Source organism: Larus michahellis, chromosome 3, assembly GCF_964199755.1.
Source record: "Larus michahellis chromosome 3, bLarMic1.1, whole genome shotgun sequence".
In the NCBI taxonomy this organism is placed as follows: domain Eukaryota; kingdom Metazoa; phylum Chordata; class Aves; order Charadriiformes; family Laridae; genus Larus; species Larus michahellis.
This window is the reverse complement of record NC_133898.1, coordinates 99,479,491-99,496,128: the sequence shown is the minus strand read 5'-3', so window position 1 is coordinate 99,496,128 and position 16,638 is coordinate 99,479,491.

The following is a 16,638-nucleotide window of genomic DNA, read 5'->3' as shown; positions in this document are numbered from 1 at the left end:
CTGCTGGCGCGGGGTGTGGTGTCGCGCGTGAGCTCAGCGCCACGGTTTGAGGAAGCCACAGCAGTTCATTGTCCTTTAGACAGCGTGCAGCAGCCGCCGCGTTCTCATACTGAAGCAGCAGGTGCCTTTGCCATGTTTCCAGAGCAAATCATGGAGCGTAGAATCATTTAGCTTAGAAGGGACCTTTAAGATCATCGAGTCCAACCATAAACATAACACTGCCAAGTCCACCGCTAAACCATGTCCCTTAAGTGCTACGTCTACCCATCTTTTAAATACCTCCAGGGATGGGTATCCAACCACTTCCTGTTGCGTGAAACGGGGCCAAGCGGTTTTGGCAGAAGATAAACCCCCTTGCGTTCTAACACTCCTCACCGAGGTGGGAGGCTAGGTGCGGCTAGGTTTAAATTCTGAGTGATGCCCAATTCAGCACTATCAGTCCAATCGTGTTTAATATGTATTAAACTATTACGATTTGGATATGCTAATAGTGGGCTGCACCTTCAGTCTAGTCGTGCTCATGAACTAGCACGGCCTCTCTCAAGTTTTGGTCGCATTCAGTGAGAAAGCGAAACGACTAGCTACTTAAACAGTGCAGTTTATTTAAACAACAGATATACAGGTTCTTTAGGATTGCCGGTGATAAATACACTGTCTGCAAAGCACGTGCAAATAAGGATATTGTTAAGTATACAAACGCGCGACAAAATTATAAACGATACAGCCTGGCTATAAATGTAGGGTAGAGAGTCTCTAGAGAAATTTCTAAGTCCCCGAGAAAGCGCTCGGTGTAATCGAAGTCTTACCCAAAGGCATCCCTATGAGGGGGGAAGAAAGGCTCAGCCCGTCGACTGATCCCGGAAATCAGCAGTGGAATCCTTCGCGATGGTGTCTTCCCTGACATCCCCTCTCTCTTGGGCTATTTTTATATTATTTTTTTTATCTTCAAAGTGGAGTTTGAGTGACTTCAGTCATATGTACTTTTATTATGATTAATGTATTCAAGGAGGAGTGTTCACACCTCGGGGGCGGATAGCCTCCGGGATGGAGGTGTGTTTTGGTACATTGTGGTGAGCAAAGTTCACACAAAGGACAGCATTTCATCAACATTTGATGAAATGTTGGCTTGGGTAGCGTGTAGGCCGCTTATCTGTTCCGTAGTACCATCTCGTCCCCATATCTGCTATTCGTCACAAGGGAAGGCCACGGAACAAGCGCGTTCTGTTCCACTCCTCGTGTAGTTTCGCAAAGAACCTTGTACAGGGAATCACAGATGTGGCATTCTTCGTGTGCCAGCTGCGGCTGTATTCTACCTCAGAAGCCTCTTGATTTTATGACTTTCCTTAATGTGTGAACAATGCTGTATTTTTGTATTCTTGGCCAATTTAGTAATTATTCCACACTTCCCTGGCAGCCTGTTCCAATGCTTGACAACCCTTTCGGTGAAGGAATTTTTTCCTAATATCCAGTCTAAAACTACCCTGCTGCAACTTGAGGCTGTTTTCTTTCATCCTATCACTTGTTACTTGGGAGAAGAGACTGACCCCCACCTGGCTACACCCTCCTTTCAGGCAGCTGTAGAGAGCGATAAGGTCTCCCCTCAGCCCCCTTTTCTCCAGGCTGGACAACCCCAGTTCCCTCAGCCGCTCCTCATAAGACTTGTTCTCCAGACCCCTCACCAGCTTCACTGCCCTTCTCTGGACCTACTCCAGCACCTCAATGTCTTTTTTGTAGTGAGGGGCCTAAAGCTGGACACAGCACTTGAGGTGAGGCCTCACCAGTGCCGAGTACAGGGGCACAATCGTTTCCCTCGTCCTGCTGGCCACAATATTTCTGATACAGCCCAGGGTGCTGTTGGCCTTCTTGGCCACCTGGGCACACTGCTGGCTCATATTCAGCCAGCTGTCGACCAACACCCCAAGGTACTTTTCCGTCAGGCAGCTCTCCAGCTGCTCTTCCCTAAGCCTGTGCATTGCTATGACCCAAGCGCAGGCCTCCCCTGGTTTGGGGCAGAGGACAGCCAACCTTCTGTTCAGCAGAGGCTCGTACACATGTTGCTGTGGCAACCAGGGTCAGCTGACTCGGGTGTTTACCCTGTGGGGAGGCGGGGACAGGTCAGGTGACCCAAACTGACCAATCGGGTGTTCCATCCCAGCTGCCATGCTCAGTATAAAAGCTGAGGGAGGGAAGGGATCACGTTGGTTCTTCTTCAGATCTTTGTGTGTGGTTTACTTTTTCTGATGCCTGATATCTGAGGAGGACCCCATCAGCTCATCTGCCTTTTGATCTGGGTCAGTGTGTTTCAGTTCCCATTTGTCACTGAGTCTAGTCTGGAACTTCCCCAGTGCCTGCCAGTGACATCTCCTTGGGAGCTTAATATGTTTTGTGTGTGTTTATATATATACTATATCTATTTTATTATTTCCTTTTTATTTTATTACTAATATGTCATTAAAGTTGTTTATTTTTTTCTAAACTCATACATCTCTTTATCTCCCTTTTTCCTCTCCTTAGAGCAAGAGGTAGGGGAGAGGATCTGTTGTCTTATCACTGTCCAACCCAGCCCAAACCACCACAAAGACCTGGTACTTGGCCTTTTTGAATCTCAGCGAAAGCACCCATGAGCCAAGAGAGAGGTTGTCGAGATTCAGGCTGTTCTGTAGCCTTGTGAGAAGAGACCATTTGGGGCAGGGGGAGCTTGGCCCTGGAGTGGTGAGCTTCCAGTTGCTGTGAGGCTAGTGTGGATGCCAGGAGCTTGTAGTGGCAGTAGTGCTCATGAAATTGCTGTTCATGAGCGTGTTCACTTCCCGTGAGAGGTGGGACTTCTCATTGGCTCATAGCCTTGAGAGGAGGGATCTGATGGTGAAGCAGCTGTGAGAGCCTCACCCCAGACTAGTTTTTGCCTTTACTAAGCCTTAACTTATTATAAGGGCTATATATGAGACGGCAGTGTGTAGTGGTGCTTGTGAGCAGTATCCAGGGCATCTGAGGTGAGCACTCAGATGGACTTGTTCTCTTGGGAGAAGGTACCTGGTGGTGTGTGTGGTGGAACAGCCTTGCCATGAAGTGGCTGACATCTTTGCTGGGATTCAGTTTACTTTGGGACTGTTGTGATGGCATTCTCAAGCTATATTTGTGGTAATTGGTTGTGGCAAGGGTTCAGATGGGCTTGCAGCTTTGCAAGAAGGGACCTGAGTTTGGGGGGGATAGAATAGTTGGAAGCTTTCCCACAGACCAGTGGATACATGCTGTATTTCTGTTTGTTGTCAGGCCAATGTGGAGGGCACTAGTGTGTGGTAGCTTTTGTGAACCAAATGATAACGGTGTTGAGGAAGTTCTGGAGAGCTTGTAAACCTCACAGGAGGTGTGTTGGCTAGTAGAGGAAACTGTTGCCTGCAGGGGCACCTGTGCCATGTGTTAACTTACTATGATGGCAATGCAGGCAGAAGCAAAATGCAGGAGCATTCACAAGCTGCTTGGATGGTTCATCATGGATGCAGTTTTCAGGTGAGCTTGTAGCCTAGGAAGAAAGAGCCTCCTAGTGGAGAAGTGGTGGTGTTTGGGAGGCTCATTCTGGAGAGGCAGGTGCTTGTGCTGCGTTTTCATTTGATGTGAGCAGGCAGGTGTGTGTGGTGGCTGTGGTGAGCTGAGTGAAAGGCAGTTCATGGCAATCCAGGTGGGCTTATAGTCTAATGAGAAGAGCAGCAGAGGGCTTGAGGCTTGCCAAGGAGAGGCTGTCAGCTGTGTCTGGTTTTCTCTTGCTTTGAGAATAGCACAGGCGGCAGCAGCATGTGACAGTGCTTATGAGCTAAGTTATAGACAGGTGTGGGATTTTGGCCGGCCTTTTCACAAAGGGGAAAACAGATACATTAGGGAAGGGAGCCTTGGAGCCGGAGATGCTGGTGCTTGGTTCTGTTTGCTGCAAGGCGCATGTGAGTGTTGGCACTCGGGAGCCAAGTAATGAGGCAACCAAGCAATGTTTTGAGGTGACCGAACAGCAGTCTGCCAGTGCCTGCAGGGAGGCCATTGGAAGGATGGAGCCTGGCACTTCCCCATGGTGGGAGGAGGAGGGACAACAGACATAAACTGAAACAAGTGCATGTCAGACTTGGTGTAAGGGAACTTTTTCACTGTGCAGACAGTTCAGCTGTGGAACAGGTTGTCTGGAGAGGTTGCACATTCTTGACTGTTTTCAAACCCATTGGGGTAATAATGCCCTGAGCAACCTGGTTTCAAGTGATAGCTGACTGTGCTCTGAAGTAGATGATTTCCTGGGGCCCCTTCCAGCCTGAATTATTCTGTGGTCCAGTGATACGTTCTTTGAAAATTAATTTCAGAACCTAAGAGCTCTCTGTAGTGGAAACTGAGAGACTTCAGAAAGAGTTCTACTGAGTGAATGCACAAGTCCTCAGTGGTTTTGCTATGTTAATATTTTTTTAACAGACACTCTTCAGGATGAAGGGAATTAAAGGCAGAAGGGCATTTCCCATCTCTTTATGCATATAGTCTGAGTGTTGTCGAAGCAGAACATGAAACAGCCCTGCAGGTACTAAAAGGGTAAGTATCTCCTGTTGAGCCCTTAGGCTTGTGAATGCGGGCAGTTCTTCTCAAACAATATCTAGTTACTACAAAATAACCTTTCTTTTTCAGTGAATGACACTGAAAAACTTGACTTGTGAATAATTGAAATATTTACGATTTAAAGAAATGAAGTTTACTTGAAGTGGCAGATCAATCCTTTATCCTTTTAAACTGTGAAAACACCACACTGAATAATGTCTTACTGCCTGTTTAGGGTTAAATGATAACTATATTGTGTATGTCCTCTTAGATTTTTTTGTGTATATTACTATTAATGTGTATGTATTGTCGCCACCACAGACAATGTCATTACTATTAAATATGTATGTTATAATTCAAAATTGCTCTAGAACCCATGAAGAATTAAAAACATAAAGAACAGCATTAAAAATAAACTATCCCTAAGTGGGAAGGGAAGTAATTTGCCCTTGGAGTATATAAAGATTTTATGTTTTGTACAGCACTGCATACCTTTATCAATAAAATATTGAAATACCAAACATCAGAGACCCATAACTAGTTAAGAATTAAGGCTGCTGTAAAAAAAAGAAGAAATGCTATAGCTATATCCTACCACAAATCTTTTTGTGTTGGCTGAAATGTCTACATAAATATTTATCTTGCTTTAGTAAATAAGCCATAAGGGTAACTTCAGCATGATGAAAAAAATCTTTTCCATTCTAATCAGCTAAGAGTTTGTTGTCTAACAAACAGTAAAAAAAAAACCCCACCAAAATTATATGCTTCCCACTAACAGAAAAATAAAATTTATCTTGAGTCTTTCGTTTAAATCTGAAGAAATTAGTATCACTGTCAGATCTGTTCCTATTTGGTAAATATGGCTGCTAACCTCATTTTAATTGGGCAACAAGGAACGTTTTCAAGGTTTTAGTGAAAACTTTTTCATGTCTCTGTGTGTAAAATGATTATGTAATTCACAGTTTAAAGGAAGAACTTCAGTTTTTGTTGAAATGGAAGTAATAGTTTTATGTACAGTGATGGTAAAATGGAAATTCAACGCCACATTACCACTAGCTATCTGAATGTTTTTTCCTTATTCCCTAAAATTCGGACTTTATAAATTCAAAGCGTTTTCCCCCCTTATTCTAATGAAATCAGCAGATCTTTATCTGAAGCGTGATCTACAAACAGAATTCATAGCATGAACCTCAGGGTTTTTTTAATGTTGTGTGGGACATTGCAGGTTTCCAGTCCATGCAAAACCAAAAAAACCCACAGTTCAATAGCAAAGTTAGTATTTTTTAATTATTCAAATAGTGACCTTTCCCCTGTGCCTTGTGCCAACATAAGTCCTATAAATTTCAGTTTTAAAAATGGTGTTCAGTTGAAGTGTTGACTTTTTTGATATCTTTTGGAGACAGGAATTTTGTCACTTGGTTAGTATTTGTGGGAAGCCTGCGATTAATGTTCTTTGTGGCTGTATTCACACAGCTCTGTAAGAGGGTGGTCACAGATAAATTTGAGGTCAGACTTTTGAGTATTCACAATGTCTATTGACAGGACCACCCTTGAGAATAAGCTGATTGGGCATTTCTTGGCATACCAAGGCTACGTTTGTCTTTCATAGTCACTGTAGACAACTTCTAGGACAGCTACTGTTTGTTGTGCTCCAAGTCTACCTGCACTTTACTCCAGAAGTCTGTGCAGCAGTCTTTACCACTATACCCTTCTGCTGTGCTGCTTCATTGACAGAGTCCGTGCTTATGTATGCATAGCACTTTCATTTTATAGGGTTTTGTCTCATAGACTGTCACAAACCTAATTAGAGTTGTAACCTGTCAGGTAGCCCACAGGATTCAAAACCTGAATCTAAGCAGCGAGGACAGGCAACTTTAGTTTTTGTTTGTTATGGTTCTGTTGACACACCTGTTCTTATGAGACCAAAACAGAATATGGCTTGAATACTTTTTTTGTGCTTCTTTATTTTGCTGTATACAAATTTTGAAGATCCCATCTAGGAGAGGGGGACACATAGATTTGGTCTCATGGAACTCCAACTTAGAAAAGATTAGATTGTCCAAGAACATTAGCTTTCTCTTTTACTGATTTCTGTCCCCAGATTGCCAGTTCATTTGTGCAGACAAAGCTGTTCTTAGGACTGTGCTCAGGATTGTGCCAGCAAAGACTGGAAAACTCTACTGGGTTGTTGTGTCATGGGGTGAAAATGAGCAACAAAACTCTGTAAGGCACATTGGTCATTAAGACTAATTAACGAGAGACCATGAGTTAAGAAATAAGTGATAAGGCAATTGGTCAGAAGTGCAGAAATAACATCTCCAAATAAGAGGAGGCCAGAAGAACAGGTGTATTTTTTTGTAGAGGGTTATTGCTTGAGAGTAGGTAGGGGATTGAGGCCAGTGAAGTAGCCTCATTCATACCAAAGTTACAGATTACCTCCTGGCTGAAAAATAGTGTGCTGCCACATGAGTGCTTGGGATCCTTGTGACCAGTAGATATAGTCTTGGCTGCAGTGATGTACATCAGTGCTGTTTCCAACAGCCAGCTTAAGCTAGTGTGGCTTATAAAATAAGCCCAGTAGTTGTCCCTGTGGTGCTGTTCTCCCCTCCACTCCAGTAGTGGATGTGCCTCTTTTCCTGCCTAGACTCAGAGATTTGTCTTTTCCTCTTTCATGCTCCCTTGCTCTTGCAAGTAAAAGCTTGTCATCAAGATGCCACGATGTGCAGCAAGATCAGTGAGTGTGCTGAAGAGCAGCATTGGATCAAAGTACTTGTGTGGGGCATAGTATATGGAGTCACAGGGTGAGAACCATACAAAAAGTGGGCCTGTACAAAAAGTGAAATGCTTTCTGAAAAGGTTTTGTTTGTAGCTTTTTTACTAAGTAGCTTGTAGTTTGGGTTGCTACGACTGTGTGGGTTTTCCACCCTAACTGCAAGGTAATAATTAACTGACTTCTTAAAAATTCTCATTGCATATACTAAAAAAAATTAAATAATTAGGGATTTTTACAGAACAGTGAGAGAATGTGTGAAGAAAATAGAATGAATGAGTCTGAGGAGAATGCCGTTACCATATTCCTCAAAAAACCTGACATGCATTGTAGCACTAGCAGTTGTAGTATGGAAAAATAAAGAATTATTTACATGGCCTTCCCTAAATACCATCCTCACTTTCCCAGGCAAGACAGTTGCACAGTACCAAAAACAGATAAAGCAAAAAAATTTTGCTTTATAAAGAAAAGAAATTCTAAAATAAATTTTATATCTATATTCTTTATAAAATAAAATCTTTAAAAAGAAACATTGTTGTAACAATTCTTATATATAGTGAGAAACAAGTCCAAACTATGAGAAATGTCTTAGATGCTACTTAAAAGGAAATTCCGCAAGTTTGTTATTAATAAAGTATTTGTGTGGTAAAAAGACACAGAAAGAAGAGGAGCGATATTGTAGAAATTAAATATATGAAACAAGATACAGTCTTCATTTTGACCAGGACAAGGGATTAGTATCATACTTGAACTAGATAGTGTACATACCAGCAGGGAGCAGGTGCATCTTCTCGCCTGACTGACTGCTCTTCTCACCACTTGATAATACCACAAGTCTCAAGGGGGCTGAAAGCGTGTGGGCTAGTGGCAATACGGTATTTTAAAATTCTCTGATTAACTGTATTTTTTCTATATATATTTTTTTTCTCATGTTAGAAGTAGTGAAACTGGTGTTATCACTATTTGGCATAACATTTCATGGTATAGTACTTGAAGGTATAATTATTCTTTGTGTTATGTGCCTTAGAATACGGTAAAAACTCTAAGCCCTATGACACAAAATGTACTGGATGTGGTGCTGCGCAAGTACATGAAATTAATGCTTGGCAGTAATAACTAATTATTTTTTCTAAATTCCTCAAACGTGTGTGAAGAAAATTGACTAACTTCTTTAAATTTCTTCTGTTTGATTTAATGCTGTAGTTCATTTACCATTACTGCAGACCAAACTAGGTTTGTGAGTTTGGTTTGTCATACTGTATTATGTCAACACAGGCATTTTTCCTTCCATCAGTGTATTTCAGAGCTTACTTAGCCTTATTTAACCAGTAGCAGAGCTTTGGTTTTGTTCTTAAATACTATTCAGAGTTAATTTTAATTCTATGAGTAAGACTTTGGATTTTATCATGCATGGCCACAAAAAAAGGGAAAAAAATTGGAATGTCAGTCTGTATCATAATTAACAAGTATTTTAGAAGGCATTCACAAAATTAACTTGGATGTTATTTATCACTAGGTTAATAGAGAACATCATGATGCATCCTTTCTGTCTTTGCTCCTTGTATTTTTTTCTTCATCCTAAAAAGTTTCAAGCTTCTCAATGATGCTAATGTCTTCAGAGTACTTGGCTTTAGTGCAGTCTGTCTGAGAGAAAACCTCATGTTCCTTTAAGCTGTCTTCAATATCAGTACTTCTTACTGTTGTATCAATGTCTGAACATTTACATGAAAAATAAGGACAAGGCATAGTTTTATGAACCTCATGGAAATTCCAGATTGACCTTAACTCGGTTTAAGTCAGCTCAGTTCTTATTTTGGGTAGGCCTAGGGAAGAGAACAGTTTTTAAAAGTAATGAAGTCACACTGAGGAAAAACAAATCATCCCATTGGGGTGGGAAAAAGGTTTTCTCAGTGTTTAGTGGCATTTAGGGAAATCGTATATGAAGCAGGTAAGCATGGAGTGGTGCTCCTCCCAGCACCCATCTGCACTGGCAGGCTGTTCTTCAGGGAACCTAAGTCAAAGGTTGAGTCATCATTTTTGGTGGCTAAATATAGGCTTTCTCTGCCGTCAATTTGCTTTTTGTGCCTATCATGTCATTCTTAACAATATTTTTTGATAATAAATGCCACAAAATAATTTATATACATCATATTGATATACATAAAAATTGATATCATAGAAGGGATCATTGTCCCAGGCAAAGCCAAGTCCACAGACTGCGAGTGTTTCTAACATAAAAAGAAAAACCTGATATAGTTTGGGATGAGTAAACTCTTTATCAAAGCATAGAACTGTCACAAGGTGGAAAGGAATAGCTAATCTGTGCATTAAGATGTGTGTGTCTTTTATTGCCATGTTAGTATTGAAGTAGGGGGAAAGTGTTTTTGTTTTGATATTATTCTGGTTTTATTTTGGAGCAGAGATCATCTTTTAAGAGGCTGTGAAATGCTAAATGAAAATAAATAGTTGAGTTAGAAATTTAGAACTAACCTATAGAAGAATTTAGAGTGGTTGTTCCTTTAATATATTACCAACAACTGCATAATAACGTTTATGGATGTTCTTTTCTGTTCCTTGTTTCGTTTAATTTAACAAAAACAGAATTAAAAAAAAAAAAAGTCTGAGGGCAGAAGTGATTCATTTCTCCAGGAGATAGAGGGTGTAGGTCAGTAACACTTTCTTTAATGAGGGCTATAAAAACAATTAGGAGCATTCAAGGTCAACTTATTTCTAAAAATTTTTTCCAAAAAATAATTAAAAGCTGTTTTGTATGCAAATTACAGTTCTGTATGAGCTGATAAGAATGAAAACAATGTGAACTTCCACAATAAAAAAATGTGTGAACATTCCCACAACAAAAATGAGTGTGAACTCGTGTATTCCCCTGAAACTTTCTGCCTGGTGTTTTCAGTCAGAGTAAAAAGATTTCCTCAGTATTTTTCTCGTGGTACTAGTCAAATAATGAACTGCCTGCCTGCTCATATTAAAACATCCAAACTAATGTTTTCTGCATATTTGTTCTAAATTATTTGAGATACTTCTGGTCTTTTGTACATGGGAAAACTGCGACCAAGGCATAAACTTGGAAGGAACATGTTTGGAGATTTGCCCAGGATGGACTGAGGAAACTTGATGGAGAGTAAGAAAAACAATAGATTAAATTCTGACCCCATTAATTTAATGTCAGAGCTGCCAGTAAGTTTGGCTTTTGAAAAAATTAATGTTCAGAGGCAGTCAAAAAGGCAAATAGCAATGGTAATAGGAAAGTAATAGACAACCACATTGTCATACTTCATGAAAAGTGAGCTGTTTTGATGTTCATGTCAAAAAAACTAAAGACTTTGAGATGGTTTAGAGGAGGATGAGCACGAACAAAGTAAGGAATAGTTTCTGTGCACAGAAAAAAGTAAATAATTTGGAACCTCCATCTTGGGAAAGATGCTAATCAAGGAGAAATGATAGAAATTTCAAAAATTCTGACTGGCATGAAAAACAGTGAATAGAGAATAGTCATGCTCGTATCAAGAAAATCGGGCACAAATTAATTAACAAGCAGCAGATTTAGAAAAGGACTGCTTCATGCAATTAAAAAATAGATATCCTTACCTTAGGATGATTTGAATGCCAAGAGTATGCATATGTTAAAAATTAATAGAGAAATTCATGGCTGAGAGGTCTGTCAGGCAGTATTAAGCACTCTGATAGAGAAGCAACCTCCAGCTCAGAAGGTCCCTAAGCAGCAGAGTGCCAGAAATGGGCAGGATTTGAAAGAGAAGCTTCTTCAGCTTTCCCTGTCTTCAAAGGGTTTGCTGTTGTCACTGAAAGGTCAGTACAGGAAGCTGCACAGTCTTTTGTTCCAGTTATTATCTTTCAGTTAGTCCAGCTCAGAGTACGTGTTCTTAGGACTTCAACGAAGGCTAGGTTTTTGATCATTTGATACAGTTAGAGGGTAATCTTCATGATAAAGGTGAATTTCTTCTGGCTCAGAAGACTACTTCAAAGCCATTTGCATTATTTAAACCTAGCATATGGGCTGCATAAAGAATCCTGAGCACTAAGGGCTGTCTAGCAGCACAGGAGAGGTGATTTTGTATTACAGTGAATGGTTGAGCCTCACCTCTAACCAACAAAATAGGCCTTAAACCCATACACAGGGGCACAGAAGTTCCCTTTTGTTTCCAAAAGAGAAAAAAAGGTAAGCTTAATGCTTCCATGTGGAAAGAAAGAGTTGATGAATCTAATTTTCCCCAGTTCAGGAAGTGCATTGATAAACTGGAGCGAGTTCAGTGGAGGGTCACCAGGATGGCTGGGTCCAGAGCACTTGCTTTGTGAGTAAAGGTGAGTGAGCTGGGCTTGCCCAGCCTGGGGAAAAAATGGCTTTGTGGGCACTAAGAGCAGGCTGTCAGTGCTGGCAGGGAGGTTGTCTAGATAACAGAGTAGTGAGGTATGGTTGGAGGAGGAGAGGCAGCAGACATAAATTGAAATAGGAGGATCTGACTGGATATATGGAAGAAAAAAAAAAGTGTAAGGATAATTAGTCAGTGGAGCAAATAGCCCAGATAGGTTTTGTAACCTTAATTCTTGGAGATTTACAAGACTTGACTGATAAAACCTTGAGCAATCTGGTCTGGATTCATTGTGGTCCCTTCCAACCCTACCATTCTGTGATTCTGTGACCCTGCTTTGAGCAGGAGGTTGGGTAAGAAAGGTCCCAAGAGTCACTTCCTACCTCCATGAGCCAGTGATTAATGCCACACATGGGGCAACTGTATTTAGATAGAAGATAACATTTTGGAGAATGCAAAGGAAATTGTTATTCTCAGCAATTGCACCAGGAATCGAAGAGTAGGGCAATAACACAGAGAGGAGGAATGGCATGAGATTATGGCTGCTGACTTTGAAGTTTTATCCTTTAGGCCTTTTTGATCAGTAGCAGCATAGCAGCAGTTACATCTGTAGTTTTGACTTCACAGAAGAGCAAATCATTTTACTTTCTGCTATTTCTGTCCTTTCTGAAATGTGTGATCTTTAACTATGCAGATCGTGGATCACTTGTTTGTCAGTGCATATGGTTACAACCAAATACTGATCTCTTTGCTGTATCCTAAACCAAAAAATTTTTAAACACATGGAGTCAGAAGGTACTGAGTATACGCAAACCGTGCAGAGCCAGGTTTGTATATGGCTGTATAGTGAGGAGCAATCTCAGGGTCTTTATTCAGTATTGAAAGTTTTGGTGTGTACAATGTTTATTTTACAAGGCCCAAAAGGAGTGCTAGGGCTTCGAGCTACTACTAAGACTTAATGTTCCCTGTCCCTGGTAATAGAAACAGCAGAGATGGATACATGATAAAATAACACTTTCTTCTGTGTTGTTGACAAGGATTTATTTAAATATATTCCTTACTTGTTTTCTGTGAGTGAACTGCTTTTCTTTTTGGGTTGCAGCTGAATAATCATTGGCGGGGGGGGTCAGGGGGAAACACAGAGGGTAATTATAGAGGAGGAGTGATGCCAGAACTCACCATTTTGTCATAGGTGATTCAAATAAATAAATTTTGATTAATTAATAGTTACAAAACACTGCAGTCTTAGATGTAAAAGTCCAGTTAAGTGGCAGGAGTCTTATTTTTCTTGGCGATTGGCATTTCGGGGCATTTTCCTCTTTCACCCACCAGAGGGCTCCCATTGTGTAGTTCTCCAGAATCGTTTCCATGCCTGATGCGATGCAGCCAGTAGGAGGTTTGCCAGAGATCTCAGTAGAAGCCAAGTCTACAAGTCCTTACTTTATGAAATTTCTCATTTCTCAGAAATTTTAGCATAGCAAGAACTTTAGGAGTTGGCTTGTAATATATGAATTATTATTGTTAATTATGTATCAATTTTGAAGTAAATCCAGTTTTTCAAAACTAAAACAGGTTATTCCAGTCTTAATCTTTGTCGACCTCTGTCATTATTGATGGCACCATTGCTTTCCAAAGCATTCAAGCCTGTAATTCAGTGCCATCATAAAAATTTCCATTTCTGTGGATACACACAGCTAGAGCCTACCTAAATTTTGCTATTTCTTCACTTATTATATTTTCAACAATTAATCGTTTTCTATTATTGTATGACTAACTTATCTAAAACATTCTTTCCCTTATTTGCAACCATAGCATTTCCATTCTGAACTCTGATGAACTTTGTAATTCAAAAAGATGTGGAAAATCATATTAAATCTGGTCATGTTGATCTTTTCACCTTCATCTTCCAGTCTTTGTTGGTATCTTATTTGTTGCATGACAGACAAGCTAGTAAGCGTTTGTACAATCCTGTCTCTCTCATGTACTGACAGATGTCAGTGTCTGTTCTCATACTTTTATTCCAGCAACCATGGTTTTTTGTCATTGAAGTGCTCAGTTCATTTGCCAAAATCTGTCCCCCTTTTTGACAATGCCTGTTAAAATATGGAATATCCTTTGTAAGCCAATCCAGGAGCTTTCATTAATTTCTTAAAATACTCCTTACTACTAATTTTTGGTTTAGTACCTAAATTGCCATGTGAACAGCTAATGGCCATGAAAGTCATAATTTCTGAAATCTTTTTCTATGTCTTATTTATATCTCCCTGTTATAGAAAGAGTTACTGCATATAGGTATTAGTGTGGTTCTCATTTATTTTATTTTATTTCATATATTTTACATTGTGTTTTAATTAGATTTCAAAAAATCTTTGGTAGTGAAATTGAGTTTTGCTTCTTACCACCCAAGGTCTTCAACACAGAATTACAGTGCGTGCTAGCAATTTAATGTGTTATCTTGTAAACAAATGCAAAACAAGTTCTACTGTTTTGCACGATTAAATATTGAGATCCTTTCTAACATTTACTAGAAAGTGATACAGGTAGTATTTACTGCTGCAAAATACTCAGAACGTGCAGATTTTGTGTAAAATGATGCAAGGCATATTCACTTAAATAATTATTTACTTGTTTTTATTTTATGTGTATGTATGCTTTTATATTAAAAATAATTTTTCACTCCTTTTTCTTCACTGTGTTATTGTTTACTTGCTTATAGCTGCCAAAGAAAAAAGGACAATGGGAAATTCTGCTCTATTTAAATTATCTGTTTGCTATAATGCACTTCAGTCTCTGAAGTTTTAAAGAGAGGATAGCGCAGTGCACAAAAGAATCAGGTGCGTAGGCCATACATGTTGGTAGAGGCGAAGGACATAAAGATATTTCACAAAGCATGTTTTCAGTCAGGGAAGAAAAGCTCTGGTGGGAATCTGGTATGGAGAAGAGTTGACAATATGTACCCAGATGAGTTGATAGCCAAATTATTGTTTATTCCATCTTGGCTACATAAAAGATGTACAGCAGATACAATTTGAAAAGAATTTGCTTTCTGTGTCAGTATACTTTTTATTACAGAAGGATGTTTTAGGGCATGGAACTGGTCTTTGATCAGCATGGAGAAGAAGAGTCTTCAGGACACCTAATAGCAGCCTTCCAACACATAGGAGGAAGTCAGCAAGAAGATGAAGCTGAGCTGTTCAGAAATGTGATGTGATGATGACGGTGGGTGCAAGTGGAAATGAGGGAGGTTCTGATTGCATGTGAGGAGAAACCTCTTCACCATGAGGACATTCAAGCAGTGGAGCAGATTATGCGGAGAGGTTGTAGTCTCCTTCCTTGGAGGCTTTCAAGACGTGACTTGCTGCTATTTTGGTAGCATACTGTACCAGTACTTTTTCACAGGTAAAGTAATCCTATTGTAGATGTTACTTAAATTACTCCCTCTCTTACTGTGTTTCATCAGTTGTTTGTTTTCAGGGTTTTTGCTATACTATGTATCAGTTCAACTTTCTCATGTTTGCGCATAGTCTCTGTTGTGTGGACACTGTATAATATTACTGGTCATCCAGCAAGTATGTGTGTTTCACCTTGTTTTCTACAGCATCAACTCACCCATGCCAGTCTTTCAGAAATTAGTTCAGTTTTCTTTCTATGCATTTTTAAATAGCGTACTCAGTCTGCAATATATAATTTTGTTAAAAACATTTTCCAATGTATGAGCATTTACATTATGATTGTTATTACATTCACCATCATCTTTGCTCAGATGCAGTTTTACACTGCTCAACTTTGAAGCCTTAGCTGTTGCAGATGATATCAATGGGCTTTATTCCATTTGGGTTTTGCTTACTTTTGGCATCATTCAAATAAATAACACACTACACCAATGTGTTTAAAATATGAGCACTTTCTTTAAACACACCTGACATTCATAGGATAGACTTTTAAATAAATCTAAAGCGTTAATATTTTTATTGTTACTATTTTCTCCTTCACAAAAAGGGCTCTATAGCTGTGTTTGTATTGTTTTTTGAGGCCCTCCATGTGGCTATTCTTAGAATCCGAATGTTTCTGTACATAAAGGTCTGTAAGCACAGCCTTGGTACACCTTCTTGTATGAGAGAGAGCAGGTCTGAATGACACTGACTGATCAAACAGTTTTTTATATATAAGCACTTACAAGTTAGGCGAGGCGTTGCTAAGCAACTTCAAAACTTGTTTCGGGCCTACTTTTCCCATTCCAGTTTTCAAAAAAAATGTTCTTGTACTTAGAACATTCCCTTAAAATTTGGAGATTGCTCAGCTGGCTTGCTGCAAAACTGTCACATTACCTCTAGATAAACATCATTAAACTGAGCACAGGATTTTTCTTTACCTGTCTAGAAAACATAGTGGATATCTTGCTGTTGACATGGAAATGATTGAGTAGGGAACAACTATATATCCATTTTTGTAGGGTGATTTAGATTGCCCAGGAAAAAGGTGATACAGTGAAATGATATGTAAGGTTACACTTGCAGGAACAAATACTGCAAGGCTAAGCTTCCTGTGTGGTGTACAGCATTTTGGAAAGTTGTAGCTCTTCGAGAGGTAATGATAGCTTCAGGCACACTCTGATGGGCTTAAAAAAAAAAGTGACCTAACAGAAAGGAATACCAAGTAGGAATAATGTAGCTGTGTTACTACTTTATATGGTATTCATGGTATAACTATGCCATTATGCATAGCATCCAAGCGTTCTGCTTTCTAATTGATGTCCGTGAGCAGGAATGGTTCCAGAAGAAAAAACAACCTCAAAACAAACAAACAAAAAACCCTCCACCACCAAACCCTGCTGCTTTGTAGTGAAAAACAGATAAAACAAAACAGAAGCCCTTTGATCCATTTTTGTTATTCAGAGGAGTTGAGAATAACCTAAGTTTGTACATGGAAATAAGACTTCTGATACCATCAGGATATTTAACA